A 21996-nucleotide genomic window follows, 5' to 3' on the forward strand; every position below is an offset into this window, starting at 1 on the left:
ACCAGCCTGGGTGAGGACAGTGGTAGATCTAGGGTTGCCTCCTCATCCCTTTAAACCCGAACACACATTAATTACACAGGTTCTGTGGCTGATTAAGGTGGTAATTAAACTCACTTGGTGCCTTATCTGCATTAAATTATCCTCAGAACCTGTGTAATTCATATGTGTTTGAGTTTAAAGGGATGAGGTGGCAACCCTAGGTAGATCCCTGGTCTGGTAAGTGTTCTTTTTTTAAAGTCAGCAGCTACAGTATTTGCTACTGTAGCTGCTGATTTTTAGGCTGGGTTCACACATGCTGCGGCCGTGGCTCACAACAGGGGGTCCGGCGTGTCTCTGTTCACCGATTCTGGTGCGAATAAGGTCTGAATTCTTGCCTGGATTTGCACCTGAATCGGAACCAAAGACGCACAGGACCCTTTTCCAATGTGGACCATGGCCATCCCAGAGGTGTTGTGAACTGACTCCATTGAGAGCCGGTCACAATATCCTGTCATGCAAATTAGATGCATGGAAACCCACATCTAATTTGCATATGAACCCAGCCTTAATATTAGGGCACTGTCCAGGAATCCAGTGGTGTCCTTGCCCTCCTGACTAAAGGCTTGCGGCTCCACAGCCAGTTTCCTACTGTGAAAGCAAGAAGCACGCTGCACTTTGTTAATGGCTACAGTCTTCTGGGACCTGCGAAGTGTACCCCCCCCAAAAGGTGCCAAAGGTGGCAGCTGGAGGAGGGGGGAGGAGGAGGCAGACAAGCAGAGCTTCCTTTTTTGGGTGGAGCTCCACATGAAAATATAATAAAAACATTTTTTAGTGGAGAAGGAATAGAACATCTGTCAGTTTTTATTGCTGTCTGTGCCCTCTATTTGTCCTGTTTACCATTATCATCAAACGTGAAAGAAGAAGAAACCCCAATTCCCTTAAAGTGGTTGTAAAATCAGAAGTTTTTTTATCTTAATGCATTCTATGCACTGAGATAAAAAACCTTCTGTGTGCAGCAGCCCCCTCAGCCCCGCTAATACTTACCTGAGCCCATCTAGATCCAGCGATGTTGCAGGAGTGTCTCGGCTGCCCGGGACTCCCCTCCTCATTGGCTTAGACAGCAGCATGACACCATTGGCTCTCACTGCTTTCAATAAAAGTCAGTCATCCAATGAGCAGAGAAAAGGGGAGGGGGGGGCAGGCTGCGGCATGGACACAGGGAGGTATGGCTTGGCTCGAGTGCCCCCATAGCAAGCTGCTTGCTGAGGGGGCACTCAACAAAGGGGAGGGATCAAGAGCACCAGCCAGGGACCTGAGAAGAGGAGGATCAGGGCTGGATTTGCACCCACTGCACACGGCAGGTAAGTATAACATGTTTAATTTTAACTAAAAAAATGAGACTTCAGTGTCACTTTAACCACTTACCGCCCAGCCTATAGCAGATTGACAGCTGGGGGATGGTTCTGTTATCTTGACTGGGCGTCATATGATAACATAGGATAACATGCCCGCGGGGGCATGAAACACGGCGATCGCTAGTGCGGCGTGTCAGCCTGACACACCGCATTTCCGATCATGGTAAGGAGCCTCTGTCAGAGGCTTCTTACCAAGTGATCAGCTGTGACCAATCACAGCTGATTATCGCGTGAACCAGGAAGTGTCGGTAAACGGCATTCCTTGGTTCGCGCTGACAGGAAGAGCCGATCGGTGGCTCTCCCTGTCAAGGGGGGGGGGGGGGTTCTGTTCTGATAATCAGCACATTGATTATCAGCACAGCCCCATCAGATGTGCCCATCAGCTGCCAATCAGTGCCCAACAGCTGCCAGCAGTGCCCCACTAATAAAGTCTGTCAGTGCCCACCACAGTGCCAATCAGTACCGCCTATCAGTGCTTCCTGTCAGTGCCCATCACAGCCGCCTGTCAGTGCCACCTATCAGTGCCCATCAGTGCTGCATATCAGTGCCGCCTATTGGTGCCCATCAGTGCTGCATAGCGCCTATCAGTGCCCATCAATTCTCCTCATCAGTGCCTCCTCATCAGTGCCACCTCATCAGTGCCGCCTCATCAGTGTCCATCAGTGCTGCCTCATGAATGCCTGTCAGTGAAGGGGAATACAAAAATTTATGACAGAAACTAAGAAACGCTTTTTTTTTCCAAAAATGTTGGTCTTTTTTAGTCTGTTTAGCAAAAAATAAAAACCCCAGAGGTGATCAAATACCACCAAAAGAAAGCTCTATTTGTGGGAAGAAAACAATAAAAATTTAGTTTGGGTACAGTGTTGCACGACCGCACAATTATTATTCAAAGTGCGACAGCGCTGAAAATTGTCCTGGGCAGGTAGGGGCGAAAGTGTCTGGTATTGAAGTGGTTAATTTACAGGGATCATCTCTCACTTCCTGTTTTGGCTATAGGACAGGAAGTGAGGGTAAATCCACCCAATGGGACACAGATGACAAAAAATAAACTAACAGGGGTTATAACCCTCCCTTACTCTAGCCAAAAAAGTTTTGCCTATAGCTCTACTTTAAGATCCTCTTCAAGGGGTTAAAAAGACTGTCTATTCAGCGGCTAGAGCTGAAAACGAGGCTTGGTTATTGAACACTGAGAACGAGGCTTGGTTTCTGTAATCTGAGAAGGAGGCTTGAACCTTGGACGGTGAGAACGAGGCTTGGTTCCTGGCCGGGTATGCAGAGTAATGCGGAGCTTATCAATAGAGAAGGAGTGAGTGTGGCTGCGGACGGGGTGCTGATCCCTGGATGGAAGATTACAGGGGAGAGCTGTGATCACTGGACACTGAGGAGCCATCATAGAAGAACCCAGCACTGCTCATCACAGGTAACATCACACAAGTCTATGGGACACCAACCACTAAGGATCATGTGCTGGCTCAATGGACTTTATAATGGAACAGAGAGTTCTGTGAATGATTAATGCTGGAGGATGGAAAGCCAAAGACCGATCTGTACAACTGGCCACATACTATACAATCTGATTGTATGATCTCCTTTACAGCTGTCATGGTTACCAGAATGATACAATCTGAATGCATTATTTCAGGACATAGATTTGGTGAGTCCAATGAGGGAATGATGTATGGGGGTGGTCAGTCTTCTTCTGGACTGATCAGAACTATGTCATGTGATGGGAACCCTGCATTCCATGTGTATCATCCAGGCAGACATTGTATCACATTGATGGGAGATTGTACAATCAGATTGTACAGTGTATGGTCAGGGTTACACCTGGAAATCAGGGAGATTTGGTGACTACAGGTGCAATTCACAAAGCTTTCCACTAAAGGAGACAGATGTTTATTGCAGTCATGTGACTGTTATTTCCAGATCTCATTCGACTCAACCGGAAAGATCTGTCACTTTTTATCATAAATCGTTCTTCTGGCGAGGTGTGTCGCAACAGGCGTCTGTGTCAGACAAGGTTAGATCTCTAACAGGACTAGTGGAGTGTGTGTATACATAATATATCCATAGCAGCATTATTGTAGTGTATACATGTTGTCCTTTGTGTTCCTATAGAGATGCACTCTCTCGTCTTGTCTGCAGAGATCACCATTGTTATCACCATTGTTATCACCATTGTTATCACCATTGTTATCACCATCGTTATCACCATCGTTATCACCATCGTTATCACCATCGTTATCACTATCGTTATCATCAGCTCGACTCCGATAACCATTCCTAACCACACTACTACATTCAGATAACCATGTCTGGCTGCATGAACAATGCACCTCCATACACCCCATCATGTAGTGCTATAATGGTGGTGGGATATGATAAGATATAGTCTAGGCTCATCACACACTGTACAATCTCCTATAAACTATGTAGTACAAGGGGCTCTTTGATGTCATTCTAGTGTAATGGATGACATAGATTTGACCTTTTTTATTTTTTATATAGTTTTGGAAAAGCTAAAGTAGATTGGACATTAGATTGTATAGTGTGTGGCTACTGGCCAGCCTAAAGCCAGGTACACATGGGTTGAATGTTAGGAGACATCAGCCAGTTAAAAAAACAAAAAAAAACAGCCGACATTCGGCCCGTGTGTATGTCGGTCTGTCCGTCAGAAGCCGATCATGCATGGTGGAAGACCAGCAGCCGACTGACTCCTGATCAGCGCTTTCAGCCAATGGCAGAGCACACTGATCAGAGTGTTCTTGGGGGGCGTCCCTGTCCCCCTGTCAGAACAGAGGAGCTTAGTGGGGGAGATTGTTAAACGAACCTCACTTAGTACAGCGGCTCCGACTGGAGCTGTCAGTTTTTTCCCTGCGGGGTTGAATGGATTAAAAAACGAATAGTGTGTACCCGGTTTAAGACTTCACATATACTATACAATGTGATTATCTCTTGTAGATCTACCAATTACTATGTTGTGCATGGGCTTGCCTGATTGGACACAAATTGATTAGGTAAATCTGAAGTTGAATGTACAAAGATTGTAACATGTATGGTGACTCTACGGCTGATCATAAACTTTACAATCTGTTCAATCTCCTCTAGATCTGCCATTGACTATGTAGTATAAGGGCCTGCCCCATTTGATATTGATTGAATGGATTATTTAGGTGCGTGCTCATATTACAATTTTTTGGTAAAGCTAAAGAAGATTGTACAATCAAACTGCATAGTGTATTACCAGCCTTAAGGCCAACAGTTTGAGATTTGAACTGGTAATGGGCATTTATTTAACTTGGGTACAACCAGCCTGCACTAATCACCAGTCTTCTCCCATCGGGGACGGCTTCCCCTGCCAGGAGAAGACAATTGCTCAGCTGGAGGGACTCCCCTGGTAGCACTGTCCGTGTTGATGGGCAAAACGAGCAAATTTCTTTCCTGCATCCCGCAATTGCAGGAAAGAAATTTGCACCGTGTATGGGCCGGTCTAAGGTGAGCCTGTTCTATTTCTGTGCAGTGTTTTCTTTAGCTGGGCTTTGTATTGCTACCTCTAATACTGGAGGTGAGAAGCTGTAGATGAACGGGTGATAGATGTCAGTGGAGGAGGTCCTCACTATACATGGAGCTTCTTCTACTATATCATGGGTCTTCAAACTATGGCCCTCCAGTTGTTCAGGAACTACAATTCCCATCATGCCTAGTCATGTCTGTGAATGTCAGAGTTTTACAATGCCTCATGGTATGTGTAGTTCTGCAACAGCTGGAGAGCCGTAGTTTGAAGATCCCTGTACTATATACTAGGTGCGTCTTCTGGGGGGAGATGTTTCATTAGGATTTGATCTTCTCCAGAGAACCCGTTCTGTAGGTCAGGCTGTGATTGGGGGATATCCTGGGCCATGCCAGAGCTCCAGCCTGAAGATAGTCTCTATTGGCATACTGGGCTCACCTCTAGGGGGTCGGGAGAATTTGGTACATACGATACCTGGATAGACCTGATCTTATCTCCATGCATTGCCTTGTTTTACAGGTTTTCATCCAGGTTTAGTCCTCTTGCCCAGCTTTCCTGGAAGGAGAAAAGTAGCATCATAAATGTGCTTAAAGCCCTGTTTTTGTAAACGTGTCAAGTGCTTGGGCGTTAATTTATTGATTTATTTCATTGACTGGAATAATACCTTATTCTAGCTAGGGTTGTCCCGATACTGATGCTTGATTTAATACCTGGGCAGTCAGGGGTGATCGGTGCGGCGGCGGTGGTGGTGGTGGTGGTGGCGGGGGGGGTGGCGTTACAAGTACCGATCTCCCCCCTGTATAGATTTCAATAAAGCAGCTGACAGAAGCTTCTCCTACCGCCCCCCCCCCCCCCCCCCCCCCCAGCTTTCAGCTGCTCCCACCTATCACCCCCGACTGTCCCCGCATCCTCCAGTCCCCCTCTGTACCCGGCTCCCCCCTCTGTTCTGGATGTGTCAGGATGGAGAGCGGAGGAAGGAGCTGGTAAATCTGTAATTTACCGGCTCCTTCCTTTTCTGAATGAACAGAAAAAAAAGAAAACGTAAAAAAGCTAAAAATAAATACATTGTAAAAAATAAAATTGTATAAAAAACGACTGACAGTCCACGCGTCATCAGTGCTGCATATTAGTGCCACGGTCACATGACATTAAAAAAAGTATCTGTAATTGGTATCGGCGAGTACTTGAAACAAAGTATCGGTACTTGTACTCGATCTTAAAAAAGTGGTATCGGGACAACCCTAATTCTAGCCATTGAAATAAATTAATACCCAACTGTTAAACCCGTCTACTGTTAATGTGCTTGTAGGCGTGTAAAACTATGGACACATAAGGGGAGATTTACTAAAGCTGGTGCAGCTGTGCATAGTAACCAATCAACGTCTAGGTGTTAGACCCCTTTAACACAGGCTGTCCAATCAGGTCCGCCTGTCAGTTTTTCAGGCGGACCTGATCGGACCCTCCAGTGTCATCTATGGAGCGGTGGATGTCAGCAGACACATGTCCGATGTAGAGCTGCACGATTCATCGTTAAAGAATCAAGATTGCGATTCTACCCCCGTCACGATCTTAATACACCATTTCCTTGAATTCAGTGCAGAGAGTTCTTTGCTCAAGCTGTAGGGGTGCTGAAATGAATTGATGCATCGCGATTCGGGTGTCCCCGATGCGGCATTGATGCATACAACCGTAAAAATCGATTACTGGGTGACGTCACCCCGACTTGAGCAATCCGAGCATATTGTTAAAATAACTGTGTTTTAAGTGTGTACAATACATGCCGCTCATGTGACTGCCCGGCCCGCCTCTCTCCTGACGTCAGCGGAGAATTCTCAGCCCCACCTGCTGACTGTAGTTATCAGATGAGAAGAGAGGTGGGACGGGGAATTCCCCGCTGACCTCAGGAGAGACATGAGAGCAGAGAGGTGGGCTGGGCAGTCACATGAGCGGCATGTATTGTACACACAATGAGAAATAAGGTATGAAGCTGCATATTTTTTAACCACTTGCCGACCGCCGCACGCCAATGTACTTCCTAACTTTGAGGATGGATATCGTTGTTATGGCAACAGCTAGCTGCCATAACCCCGGTATCCCCGTTTTCGGGCATCGGTTGGCTACAAGATAAAGGTGGTCCCTGGGGCGGATTCGCCGCGAGATCACTTTTATCGGTGGTGGGAGAGGGCCGCCACTTACCGGTGCCCTCCACCGCTTACCGGAGCCGTCGGTCCGCATCCTCTTACTTGCAGTGCATGGAGACGAGTGAGGGTAAGATGGCCTCCACCCATCTCCATGACACTGCAGGGCGGAAGCAACGTCAAAACGTCACTTCCGCCCATACCTCTTAAAGGCACGTTTTTTTCAATGTCATTTTTTCAAATGACATTTTTTATTTATTTTTTTATTGCATTTAAGTCCAAATATGAGATGTGAGGACTTTTTGACCCCAGATCTCATAGAGGACCTGTCATGCTTTTTTCTATTACAAGAGATGTTTACATTCCTTGTAATAGGAATAAAAGTGATCCATTAAAAAAAAAAAAAAAAAAAAAAAAAAAAAAACAGTGAAAAAATAAATAAGAAAAAAAACCATTTTTTTTTAAAACTCCTTGTCGAGCTCGCGTGCAGAAGCAAACACATACGTGAGTAGCGCCTGCATATGAAATCAGTGGTCAAACCACACATGTGAGGTATCGCCGTGACCGGTAGAGCAAGAGCAATAATTCTAGCCCTAGACCTCCTCTGTAACGAAAAACATGCAACCTGTAGAGTTTTTTAAACGTTGCCTATGGAGATTTTTAAGGGTAAAAGTTTGACGCCATTCCACGAGCGGGCGCAATTTTGAAGTGTGACGTGTTGGGTATCAATTTACTTGGCGTAACATTATATTTCACAATATAAAAAAAAAAATGGGCTAACTTTACTGTTGTCTTATTTTTTTATTAAAAAAAGTGATTTTTTTTTTTTTTCCCAAAAAACGTGCGCTTGTAAGACCGCTGCGCAAATACGGTGCGAAAAAAAGTATTGCATTGACCGCCATTTTATTCTCTAGGGTGTTAGGAAAAAAACAATATATAATGTTTGGGGGTTCTAAGTAATTTTCTAGCAAAAAAAAACTGTTTTAAACATGTAAACACCTAAAATCCAAAACGAGGCTGGTCTTTAAGTGGTTAAAAAGCACATATAGCGGGGCACTTCATTGATTGTAACACGGGATTTATTAAAGCACAGTTATTTTAACAACACAAGTCGAGCACAAATGTGTTTGTACTCTACTTACACCTCATACACGCTCAGTGCTGACAGTTCCCTGGCTTCCCCATTTGCACATTCCATTCTGTTAACTCCTAGTGTGCTGGAAGGTGCAAACGGGGAAGCCATGGGGAACTGTCAGCACAGAGACAGTACAGGGAACTTCACAGGGCTGTTTGTCAGCTGTGGATTGTAATCCCTCCTGATAGCAGCAGTGTGTGTGAATGTCTGTACCCTGTAGTGCACTTTTTAAGGGAGTGAGGTTATTTTTAATTCAAAGAGGAGTTCCAGTCAATTTTTTGTTTTATTAAAAGTCAGCAGCTACAAAAAAATGTATCTTCTGACTTTTAATTAAAAGACACTCGCCTGTCCCACAATCCAGCAATGTGGTCACCCAAACCCTCCCTTCTCTCCCCCGCCTGTCCACGGCGCTGGCAATACTAATGTGGGCATCCGGCAGTGACAGCTTGCAGCTTCATAGTCGGGTGCGCATATCTCACTGCGCTGTCCTGAATGGCCAGGCAATCTTTTGGGACCTGTAATGTGTCCCAGAAGATTGCAGGGTGGAAGGGCGGCCCAAGCGGAAGTGGGAGCTCGCCGCTAATCGTGATGCATCGCGGAATCGAATCCTTGACCAGATAATCGAATCGTGAGACCAGTGAAGATGCGCACCTCTATCAAGCTGACAGCTGTCAAAAAAAAACAAAAAACAGGCAGCCTGCCAAGTTTATCACAACCTCGCTATGGCAAAATAAAGAGAAACATTGTAACATTTCCCTTTTTTAGATCAAAGGAATTAAAGTGGTTGTACACCCTGTACAACCACTTTTACCTACAGGTAAGTAGGTGCTGGAAATATCTCCACGGTTTAGGAGATATTTACATAAAAGCCGTGGGCTGATGACTACGGCGCATGCGCACTTTAGAAAGGGCACATCGTGCCGCTTCTAATAGGCGTCATACCGTGACTGGCGGCTCCAGCGACTCCGGCTAGTCTCAGAGCCGGAGTTCGCAGCCTCAGAAGGAAGAGGGGTGAAAATGGACGCCTGCTGCTAGTGGGGACAGCTGCGACATCGCAGGCTTCGGTTTCAGGTAAGTGATACATAATGGGCTACTATGCCATACTTCCTCTTTAACTTCGGTCTGTAAGACCCCTTTCACACTGGGGCCGCCCGTGCGTTTATGGTAAAAAAAAAAAAAAAAAAAAAGTCCTGCAAGCAGCATCTTTGGGGCAGCGCTTCTGAAGCACCTGAAAAGCGCTTCGGGATGCGCCGCAACACGGGAGTCCTTAACTCCTTTTTTGGTGATAAAATCACAGTGGTAAAGCGCTGCTAAAATGAGCAGTGCTTTTCGGACGCTAGCAGGGAGCTTTTAACACCAAAAAAGGGGTTGCGGAGCTTCCGAAGAGCTTTTCAGGCGCTTCGAAGCGCTGCCCCAAAGATGCTGCTTGCAGGACTTTTTTGAACGTCCTGCAAGGACGCCGCCAGGGTGTGAAAGCACCCATTGCAATGAATGGGAGGCAGTTTTCAGGTGCTTTACTAGCGCTAAAATGCCTGAAAACTGCCTCAATGTGAAAGGGGTCTAAATGAGGACAGTTTAACCACTTAAAGTGGAAGTCACTAAAATCCCTGCATCTATAGCCACCAACACTCTAACACTAACCTATCTAGCCCTGAAAAAAAAAAAAATCAGTAAACATACCCTTTTCTGCAGGCGATCCGACCCGATAGAGGAGAGCGGGACTGTGTCTGTTCTGCATAGCGGAGTGGACACGGACCTGTCATGCTTCTGAGAGCAAGCGAATGGTTCACATTGATGCTACTTTAAAGTCGTGTTCCTTCACTTGAAGTAGCTCAATTTCAAAGTAACAGGTCAGCGCGATTTCAGGTGCTACTTGAAAGACATCTGTGCGGATTCATGTACAGACATCTATTGAAGTCACACCCAAAATTGGCAAAAGTAGCGCAGGAACTACTATAGCAAATTGGTGTGTTGCCGCAAAGTCGGCGTCACACCGACTGGAATGGTGCCATTGCCGGAAATAGGCTGTGACTTGTCATGCGATTTTGACCTGTCAAATTGCACCAATGTGAACGAGGGCCTAATGTCAAGATTAGAAGCTGATTGGCTACCATGCAGAGCTGCACCAGATTCTTTGTGCTCCAGTTTTTGTAAATCTCCCCCCATAGTCTAACATTAAAAGATAAGGTCACTTAAAAAAAATAAATACAGATTTTTTTTGCAGTTAAAAAAATATGCATTTTTTTTTTTTTTTTTTTTGTAGCCTGTAAAGCATTGCACCAGATGCAATGCAGGTCTCCTGCAGATCTGTCAGAGTATCTGTGCTGTACATCTCATACAGGCAAGCAGATACACTGACAGGAAGTATCAATGAACTACCACAGCGCTCCACAGCACCGTGGTAGTTCATTGAGAACTACAAGCCGACAGCTGCAAAGTATGTTGGGGTATGTAGTTCATTCACACACACAGAGCCGTATGAATAAATGACGTGGCTGTGTGGGTGGAGCCCCGCACGGCCACGCTGTTTACAAAAAGTGACAGGTAGTATGGGGAACTTCTCCCAGTACTTCTGCCAAAGGGGGAGATCGGGCAGCAGCTGAACGTGCACAGATGTCTTTCAAATGGCCCCTAAACTCGCACTGAGATGCGGGTTTGAAATCGTGCGAGTTCTGCTGATTTCAAACCCGCGTTCAGTGTGAATGTACCCTGAAGGGACGTTTAGAGGCAGAAAAAGAAAAAACAAACACAGCCACCCGCTCTTTCACCATGGTTGTCCAAGGTTGAGAATATTAATGATATGGAAGACCTAGTCCTATCCCCACACAACCAACATAAAAATGACAATAAAACACGGTTCCTTTGGAACCCTTTTAACCACTTCCAGTCTGTGACAAAATCCTCATCGCTTGTGGGTCCTCTGTGCTTCTCTATGTAATTCAGGCAGGTCCTGCTGTATATAGCTTCCTGAAAAAACATGGCAGCGCTCTACTTCAGTAGTCCTCCCAGGGCCTTCAACCCAACTGTAAGCAGCAGGCGGGCTGGGGAGAGTTATGTGTATGTTATATCACCTTGATAGGTGGATGTCAGTCTGGCGGTTCGGGGTTCCTAGGCAGACTGCATCTACTTGCAGGACACCCTACCAGGGAAACTACGACCTTCCAGCTGTTGTGTAACTACACGTCCCATGATGCATTGTAAAACTCTGACATTCACAGACATGACTAGGCATGATGGGAATTGTAGTTCCTGAACAACTGGAGGGCTGTAGTTTGGAGACCCCCTGCTGCCTGGGAAATGCCCACATGTGATGTCGAGCCTCCATGAGTGACCTCCTCCAATCATAAAGTGAAGATGGGTCTATCTGGCTTGCTGGGTCTATCTGGCTTGCTGCAGCTTCTAATGCACAATGTATGAAGCTCACAGTGTGCAGTGCAAACCAAGTCATTTCAGTACAGGAGAGGAGGCTGTATAACTGTATGAGACTGAAGCTGAGGTTGGAGTTCAGCTTTAATGATGATGTTTAACGTGAGGAAAACCAAGTGACCTAAATAAAGGATGCCCTGGTGGGAAGTGCAGACGTGGTGTCAGAACTGGTGCTGTTACCAGCCGCTCCTCCCTGGATTTTATAGGTTTTCATGTGTCAGTTTTGGCCACCTCAGGCTGTAGTGGTGAGAGGAGGATGGATTTACAGCCTGGTGTTGTCTCGGCTCCCCTTGCTGTCTTCTCAGTGAAAATGAGCAGATTTATCCCCTTGTATGTACATGATAGGTGGATAGACGCATGGAGTGTGCAGAGTAATGTGCGTACACCAAGGATCACACCCGGCCAGGAATGTTCCAGGTAGGCAGCGCACCTCATTAATGCCGGCTGGCTCGGGTTGAGAACATTTCCTGCAGTAGTCAGTGGAAAAACATGTTCTCTTGTCTCCTCCGAAGTGTCTGTTCCAGGAGTGGAAGGACGGGCAATATGATACGGGTGGAATTCTCCAGAGGTGTCACACAACCAAAAATCTGCTGAGAACAGTCATCCCCTCATCTGACACAGGCGTCCAATGAGGGGCCTTTATAATCATGGCGTGTTCACTCTGGCTGCAGCCCCCGCCGCCCCTCTGTGGACTGGTTCACCCTTGTGCACGCACCTCTGCGTTATCAATGCTTTCCTATTACATGTAGGGTAGTCCTATACACAAGAAACGCAGAAAAAGACTCCCATCCAAAAACGCACTGTGTGGTGCTGCAGCATCATTCAGTTTGGCACATGCAAAAACGCACATATTTGTAGATGCGAGGGGGGGGGGGGCATTAACAATGAATAGCATCCCTACACATTGGCTAAAGTGTAGCACATTTCTCTGCATGTCAGGAAAGCATGTATACTTGTCCATATTCCTGACCTGCAGAGAACTGAACCTAGACTGAGAAGTGACCCACAGTGAATCTCTTTTCGGAGGGCTGTTGACAGCAGTGGTTGTAAAGGCAGAAGGTTTTTTTTTATCTTAATGCATTCTATGCATTAAGATAAAAAGCCTTCTGTGTGCGACAGCCTCCCCAGCACCCCCTAATACTTACCTGAGGGCCCTCTAGCTCCAGCGATGTTGTAGGAATGTCTCGGCCGTCCGGGACCCCCCCTCCTCATTGGTTGAGACAGCAGCACAGTACCATTGATGCCCGCTGCTGTCAATCAGTCAGCCAGCCAATGAGAATAAAAAATGGCCGGGGCTCGGCCGCAGCACATGGAGCTGTGACTCGGCTTCGGGTGCCCCCATAACAAGCTGTTTTCTGTGGGGGCACCCAACAGGAGGGAGGGGCCAGGAGAGCCAAAGAGGGACCTGAGAAGAGGAGAATCCCGGCTGCTTTGTGCAAATCCATTGCAACAGAACAGGTAAGTAATAACATGTTTACTATTTTTAATTTAAAAAAAAAATGAGACTACAATCACTTTAATTTTTATGTCACATTTCGATTTAGTTTTAGTCATAGTATTTTGACTAAAATGGCATTTTAGTTTGTTGTATTTTAGTCATGTGAATTGTTTTTAGTTGTATTTTAGTAAACTAAAATTTACAGCGCGTTTTAGTCAACTAAAATTTAATGGGTTTATTTAAATTGTAATGTATTATTTAAAAGAGAAGTATGGGTTTTTTTTTTTTTTTTTTTTGATTCATACTTGCCTATGTGGATGCAGCATCAGACAGATGCTGCAGCTGTGCCGCGCCGTCTCTGCACTGAGAACTGAGACACCGAACTTCGCTGATGGCTTGATTCTCACAGATCCCCGAGAGGAAAGCTGCTGACTGTCAGTCAGCGTCTCTCCTCTCTGATCCTCCACACTCATTGGAGCGCTGAGCTGTGGTTGTGCAACCTTGCTTTGTGCTAGACCAGTCATAGATTGATTGAAATTTTGTCTGTGACAGCAGGAACCAGCTGAATTTTGATCCATGTATGGGAAGACTAGTTGTACTAAAGTCAATCTATTGATCGACTTTGGTAAAACCAGCTTGTCAATGTTTTTTTTTGTATGATCACCACCACCAGCTATAGCCAGCGATCATTGTATTCTGACAGCAGGGAAACCCCCACCAGCTGTCAGAATACAATAGCTCAACAGGAGGAATTCCCCCATCAACACTGACTGTGTTAATGGGAGAATCAAACGATTTTCTTTTGTTTAACCCATGGTTGAAGGAAAGAAAATTGCGTAATGTATGTCCATCCTAAGTAAGGCTATGATTAGATGAGCAGTGGATCCCTTCTCAGGGGCATTTGACAGGGGGTGAGGGGATACGTCCCCTCCTCACTGTGTGTTTTAACCCTGTAAATGCTGCACCACCACAGCACAACCTCATGCATTGCAGACAGTCGTGGGACAGTTGCAGCACGGCCCCATGAGTGGGTTGCATTTAGCAATGGTATTACCTATGGAATGCAAAGGGGTGATTTAGTTTTTGCTGCCATTCACAATATTGTAGCATGACATCAGGTGTCAGGAATATGTGAATATTTTTTTGGATTGGGCAGCCCATTCATTTGTTTAACTCCTAATTACTTAATGCCTTTTTCCTTTCCTTCTTCTTCTTATTCTTCTTCTCCTTCTTTTTTTTTTTTTTTTTTTAATTTGTAAATACCATCTCCATATGTTTTACGAACAACCTCATTGTAGTATAGTGATAAAAAGGGCAATTAAAAAATAATGATGGAATGAATAAATAATAATGTTGCGCTGTGAACCTTCAAACGATTAAAGTGCTAGTGCAATAAACACACAAAGTGTATATCTATGCAATCCAAAGGAATGACCGCGTGCCAAGGTGCAAACAAAACAAATAAAGCTTTTATACACATAAAACATCCATAACTGATTATAACCTAAAATTAATCAATGAATGATAGAATGGTGGAATAAAATGACGTGCTGATGTGGTTAAAAAATGTCTGCTTGCCAAGGTGCAAAAATGAAGCAGATACACACACAGTAAATATCCATAACTGATAGTGACAGCTTGAAACCAATCAAATATTAAAAAATGTGAAATAAAATAAAGTGCTGATAATAACATATAACAATCCAAGTGATAAAGTCCAATGCACACTCTAAAGGAATCTTAACTGTGAAGATGGAATCCAAACAATAATGTGACAGTCTAACGAATGTTAAGATGAATAATATATCCCTCCACCGTGAATATGAACAGACGGCTGGTGTCGGGCCAATCCTCTGTGATGACACCTAAATGTGTACAAGCCCCTCACCTTACTTCTGTAAGGTTACAGCATAGATGGATCGAATGCAGCAATCCTCTGAGTTTTCCTCTTTAGATCGTGGTATAGTCTTCTCCTCTAGTAAGCTCAGTTTAGGGAGGTAGGGAAATAGAAGAAAGGTTCCAATAGCATAATCCCCTTTAAATGGATGAATTTATTAGAACATAAACACAGATACACTCACTTTTTGTTTAAAAAAGACCGGTAATGATCCACGAGCGCCGAGCTTGTTTACTTCCGTCACTGCTGATTCCGCCTATAGCTTCAATCCTGACGCGTATCGTTACATCACGTGACTTCATCATTTTTTTTTTCCTTTCGTCTCCCGTAGGTTAACATTATGGTGGCCATTTTTCATTGGTTTCCACATAGAATAACCCAATGGTGACCATTTTCCGTTGGTCTCCACATAGACTAGCACTGTAGTGGCCATTATAAAGGATTCATGGAGACTTGTATGGGTCAAGAGACATATAATTTTCCTAAAAAAAAAAAAAAACCTGATTCACGATTCGAATCGAGTTTTTTTTTTTTTTTTTTTTTTTTTTTTTTTTTTTTTTTTTTTTTTTCTTTTTTTTGGACACCGCGCCGGTCCTGAGGAGCTGCGGGCAGGAGTTTAGGCGAGTCCGCGGCTTCGTTCTAGTCTGCGAGGCCGAATCCGCGGCCTCGCCTAAAAACTCCTGCCTGCAGCTCCTCAGGACAGCGCGGTGAAAAAAAAAAAAAAATCTAAAAAAATCGATTTGCTTAAATTTTTAATCGATTTGACCTCTCAACTCGATTCAAGATTTAAATCGATTTTTTTTCCCCAGCCCTTCGTGGAAGACCCCAGGAAGAAAATAAAAATATAAAATAATAACTAAATGAACAAATTTTATATGAAAAAATGCACTCTAGTAGGCTTGAAGTGGGATACTTATAGCCTCATGGATAATAATGAAATAATCTCAGGGGTATTAGGAATGGCGTAAGAGACAATAGACATGTATGGGAGCAATAGCAGGGGCGAAGCCCTTATCTTATAATAAAACTGGTATATAAGAAAAACATAATAAATGAATGTCAATATAGCAATATGAATTGAAATATGGGTGTCGTACGCAGACATCTACTAGAATTAGAAAATATACAGAAATCCAACAAGATGATGTTTAAAAAAGAGTCAATATATAAAAATAAGATTTAAAAAAGTGCTGAAGTACTTTCCAATGCCTTTTATGGTGCCATTTGAGCTCATACAAAATGAATGGGCTCAAAGTGCGCTGCAAAGAATCGCATGCGAGTTGGACAGGAATGCAGTGCGATTCCTGTCTGAATTCCATGTGGTTTCCAGCACTGCTTCTGTATGAACCCAGGCTGATGTCACTGTGACAAGCCTGGGTTTCACACAAGAGCGGCGGGGGAAACACATGCAATATGTACAGGAATCACACTGCATTCCTGTACAAATCGCAACGCATTTCTGTTCAAATCGCATGCGATTCTTTGCAGTGCAGTTTGAGCCCATTCATTTTGTATGGGCTCATATCGCACAGCAAAGATATCGTTTTCAGGTATCGAAGCATTTGCATGAGTACTTTATGCAAATGCTCAGTATCGGCACCAATACCAGCATCTGGTGCAACCCTAATTTCAAGTAAAGCGGGGCTGAGCAATAAAAAAACAAAACGTGTTTGTGTGTGTTTTCAGCTGTCTATATAGCTGCTTTCCTGGAGATGAATCTACCATAGGATCAGTAGACCGATATTTCTGTTTATTTTTGCAGCAGCTATCTTAGCTGAACATCATTTTTATCATTGTGTAAAAACAAGCTCTCTCTGATTCATATGTATTTGCGGTTAAAGTGGACAAGAATTAGTTGCTGACATTGTTCCTTAAATTTAATGTATCATTCTTAGTCATAGCTAAGCACTGCTAATGTCACCTCTACTGTGCAGCAGTGTGAAAGTGTATATATATATATATATATATATATATATAGTGTGTATATGCATATGTTTTGGAATGGCTCAGACAGAGCCCAGACCTGAATCCCATTGAAAATCTGTGGGGTGAAGAGGGCTGAGCACAGGAGATGCCCTCGCAATCTGACAGATTTGGAGTGTTTTTGCAGAGAAGAGTGGGCAAATATTGCCAAGTCAAGATGCGCCATGCTGACTCGTACCCAAAAAGACTCCGTGCTATAATAAAATCAAAACCAGGTTATGTCAGGCACCCCATTTTTATGACCGATATTCTGGTCAACTCCAAAAAGATGGACAACCATGTCTTATGTAATGTCCATGTCCAAATGTAAAAGCGGCACATTTCAATGAGTTACCATGTAAAAAATTTGCATTTTATTTCATTTTTTATTGCATTAAAACAGAAAACCACTAAAAAACGCATAACAAATGTACTAAAACGCTCAAACGTTTAAATCAAATGTTTCCATGCATTTCTTTGGAACAGAAAAAGCCTAAAAAAAAATCACCAATCTGCCTGATTTTGAGCTACAAAAAAAGTTCCAGAACTTTTTGGAGCATCAGGTGTTTGGTTTCAGGTGACGTGTAGTGGAGATCTGAACCAACTCCATAGGAAATAATTGATTTTTTTTTCTCCCTGAGCATTTTAGAGCTTCAAGCTCCAAAAGGTTGAGGTGTGAATGGGGCCTAAGACTGAGCACATAGTATGTTGGGTGCTGATTGCAGATAGAATATACATCCCATCTCCTCTGACACTATGGAAGATGAGGAGAAGACGCCCCTGACTAGAATATTTGCTCAGGAGATTCTTGAGACATAACAGTGGTCTCCTTGTGTTGTCTGTCTAGACCTCTGTATAGAGCCACAGTCTATTTACACAGGAGGTCCCTCCTTCACAAAGACACACTCGGCTTTTTGTAGGGTCTGTGTGAAAATATACAAGTGCAGAAGGATATATCCTCCTCGAATATTGGGAGAAGCTCTGGTTTACAGGTTGTCTCAGCAGAATCTTCTATGATGTCTCTCTGCTCATTGTCATACACTGTTTTTGTATAACGGTTGTGCTTTGTGTGACTTCCTCACTTTGATCCTCCACTTTCAATTCATTTTGTACTTTGTCCACCTGCATTCCTCATGTGACAATGACCTACACAAAGGTCCTACTGTAAACCTCCCTATTGCCTTTGGAATGTTCCCCAGCCAGAAGACCACGCTGCTTTTAATCTGATAACTTTAATCCTGAAAATTAGGTCCTGCTAGATCACTTCAGGCTGGCCCCTTTTGTAGGTAATGCATTAAAAAAAAAAGTTCCTATACTGTTTATTATCCATTAATACAATGTCTCACCCTGCTCTGCACATACTCAGTTGCTCCTCTATTTTTCAGCACAAAAATGTAGAGGACAGTCTGCTGGTAGCCTAAAGATTTACTGCTGTTCAGGGGCTCTGGGCTTCAGCCAAATGGCAGCCTCCAGCAAGAAGAAACAGGAGCAATGCTGGAGGCAATTTACAGCTCACACTCATTTTGGTAGCAGAATTACTAATGTATGTTTCTTGCTAAAGAACAATATTTTTTATCAAGTTATTATGGGTAAAGTTTCACTTTAACAGACTACCCTGTTCAGCAAAAGTAGAAGTTAGAGGGTTAAGAGAAACCATTTAACACTGGCGGGGGGGTTGCAATAATCTGCTTTTATTAAGTAATGCAAAACTTTATCCCAAAAGGAAAGAAACTGTTCTTGTAACTGCTTACAAAGTGTTATCTGGAGTGCAGCTTCAATCCTGTAAAGACGGTCTTAAATGGTTTGACTGTCAGCCGGTTCAGCAAGGACTGGCTGAGATTCGAACCATCTATGGGCAGGCTGTTTGTACCCAAGTTGGATTTCTAGCTTACGATAATCATTGTATTCTCCAAGCAGGTACAGCTTCCCCCACCCCTTGTGAGAACACAATATCTCGACAGGAGGTATTCCCCCCCATAAACCCTGACTGTGCTGATGGGGTATCGTCAGACCCTGAAGAAGTCAAGTCCCTCGAAACGTGTTTCAGGCCTATGTCATTCCTCTGTGTGATGAGATGTGCTAACAGTCTGGAGCTGGATTTATTCTGACAAGCTTGTACTTATGTTGGTTTGTGAGAATATTACCTATTACTTGAATAATTAATAAAGGATATTGAAGGGCTAATGCACTAGACTGGTGGGCCCTCTGTTTGTTTTATGGTTGCATTGAGACCGTCTCAAGCTGGCCATACACAGATTGAATTGCAACTGACTCCTGCTGAATCATCTGAAATGTGTTCTGTGGGTGGTCCTGTTGGCACTACGTGGCTCGACCAAAAGCCAATTTTTTTTTTTTTTTCAATTGACGTTTAAAAGAAGCTGTGTGGAAAATTCTTGGCCAAACAGCACTAAAATCTAGTAAAATACAGACACTGTGTGAGTGCCACCCATTAAAATACAATTGCCGACACCACAGATTTGCCCATCCGCACTGGTTACTGTGGATGGGGAAATCTCGCACATTTATAGTGTTTATGGCCAGCTTTCCTTATTCATTAATCTTCAGGTGTAGATAGGTTGTTGGCTTTGATCCAAAACATGATAGACCAAGTCTGATGATATATTCTGCATTGCCTTTGTATCCAATAACTGCTTGTTTATGAGTCTCCCAGTACGAGAAGTCTGTGCACAACTCCTCTGTCCTGACTCAGAAATGATTCCTTTTCATTCAATGAATACACAACAAATAATCTGATTAGCTGAGTATATTCTGGTTTCCAGGGAGTCGCAGAGACTCTTGTGGGACTGAAGAGGTGAAAGGAGGCTCCCAGGTGGGATGTATCTGCTGAGGATTCTTGTATTCCTGAACAGTGCCGGTATTGAGAAGCAGAGGAGTCCTCACTACGACTGAAATCCATCTCCAACACATCTGCAGGTTCATCTCCAATAAACAGAAAAGCCAGAGATTTCCATTTTTAGACACTAACTTTTTGTTATCGTTGCTTTTGTTGTTTATAATGTATTGTTTTTGTTTTAACCACTTTAAGGGCCAGTTCACACCACAAGCAGTCCAGTGCGTTTTTTTTTTTTTTTTTCTGCATCAAAAACGCATAGACAGTAGGTTATATTGTTTCCAATGGCATAGTTCACACCAATGCGGTCAGTTCCAAGGTGTTCCACACCAAAAAGTAGAACGTGCTGCATTTTTCCTATACTGGAATGCGGTAAAACGCATCAAACACGCACCAGACCCCAGTACAATGGAAAAGAGAAGGGGGGGGGGGCATCTGGAATGCCTTAGGAAACGCATCGAAAATTCTCCGGAGCGCGCTAGCTTTTTGCTACAAATTTAATTTGAACCCCACAAACTAAGAACAAACTAAGTTGTTCTTAGTTTCTGTCAGTAAATTTTGTAAATAAGTAATTTTTCTCATTCACTGATGGGCCCTGATAGGCTGCACTGATGTGGCACTGATAAGGCGGCACTGAAAGACAGCAGTGACTGGCATCGCTAGTGGGCACTGATTTGTGTCACTGATTGGCACTAATTGGTCGCACTAGGGGGCTTTGATCAGTGCCCCGATTACATGTCCGGGTGTTTCCTGCGAGGAGATGCCGCTGGTGAGGTGGCACTTATGGGCACTGATAGGCTGAACTGATGGGCAGCACTGATTGCCTGCACTGACTGGCATGGCTAATGGGCACTGATTGGCATTTGTGGGCACTGGTGGGCACTGATTCCTGCTACTGGTGGGCACTGTATGCGGGCATTGGTGGGCACTGCATTGTGACACTATATTTCTTTATTGTAATCAAGGCACTGATGATCAGTGCCCTGATTACATTCCTAGATGTCCCCCTGTGAGGAGATACCGCTGATCGACTCTCATCGCCACACACTGTCAGTGTGAGGCGAGGAGAGCTGATTACCTGCATCCCCGTGTTTACATGTGACCGGCTGTGATTGGACACGGCCGATCACATGGTTAAAGAGCCGCGGACGCGGCTCTTTACACAGATCGGGGTCGCGCTGTGTCCTAGCAACACAGTGCGGCCGCGCGCCCGTTCTGGGACGCCGTCATATGACAGAGTCCCAGAACAAGAGCCGCACTGCCTCGCCATCATTTGACAGTGGGCAGGCGGCAACCAGTTAAACGCCTTTACAGGTTACCAGTTTAGAGATTCACATGAGGTCAGGCACTAGAGTTATTGCTCTCACTCTGATGTTTGCGACGATACCTCACTATTACATATACATGTAGGAGTTGCGTATGCATTCGCAATTGCGCGTAAGAACAGGTTGGGGGGCCAGGGACACTTTACTTTTTTTTTTTTTTATATTTATTTTATCCAAAACTTTTTTGATTAAAAACTTTTTTTTTTGCTATCACAAGGAATGAACAACATCCCTTGTGACAGCTTGGGCCGTGACAGGTCCTCTTTATGGAGAGATCTGGGGTCTTTCCTCTGACCTCCAATGCAGCCGCTCAGACACATATCGGTCTGGTTGCCTGCTTTGTTGGCCACTAACGGGCAGGTAAACAAAGAGCCGAAACGATGGGGATTTTTCACTTCCGGGGTCACAGAGAGGGAGGAACAATGTCAGTAGTGACGTTGTCGCTGCAGGTCCGGACGGCAGAGCCTGGGGTAGCGACGGAAGCGGAGGGGGAAAGACCCCTTCCACCACCCACAGGAGTAAAGGAGTGGCTGTCTAGCCACTCAAATCACTTCTGCTGAACTGGGAATCGCCAGCTGCAAATTTTGAAACTGGGGTGAGGCCTCTAGGTGCGGGCATGATCCCGGAATAACCACTTCAACCTAAGGATGTCCATGGACTTCCTGGCTTCACTGCTCTAGAGTCTAACCCCAAACATGTATGTGGATAAGGACCTTTAATTGTACTTTAACTTGGCTACTGTGTATACCTGTTCCAGGTCAGTGTCCTAAGGTAGCCATACACATTTTGTCCTGCTAACCAAGAGAAGATCAGATGATTACCCAGTCCATGCTAAACCGTGTGGACAGAGGAGTCGCCACTACCGACTATTGTATTCGGACAGCTGGTACCCAGGACTCTCAGAATACTCATCTGATAG

At 44.4% G+C, this 21996-nt stretch overlaps 1 protein-coding gene across 1 annotated transcript in view; it reads left to right on the forward strand.

Moving 5' to 3' along the window:
- Positions 1-2592: 2592 nt before the first annotated feature.
- Positions 2593-21996, forward strand: part of CSGALNACT2 (chondroitin sulfate N-acetylgalactosaminyltransferase 2) — a 107822-nt gene continuing 88418 nt past the window's right edge. The window contains exon 1 of the mRNA XM_073596844.1: positions 2593-2814. The gene's annotated coding sequence lies outside the window, so the exon portion shown is untranslated. The remainder of the gene's footprint in view (positions 2815-21996) is intronic.

Source organism: Aquarana catesbeiana, linkage group LG08, assembly GCF_042186555.1.
Source record: "Aquarana catesbeiana isolate 2022-GZ linkage group LG08, ASM4218655v1, whole genome shotgun sequence".
Taxonomy (NCBI): domain Eukaryota; kingdom Metazoa; phylum Chordata; class Amphibia; order Anura; family Ranidae; genus Aquarana; species Aquarana catesbeiana.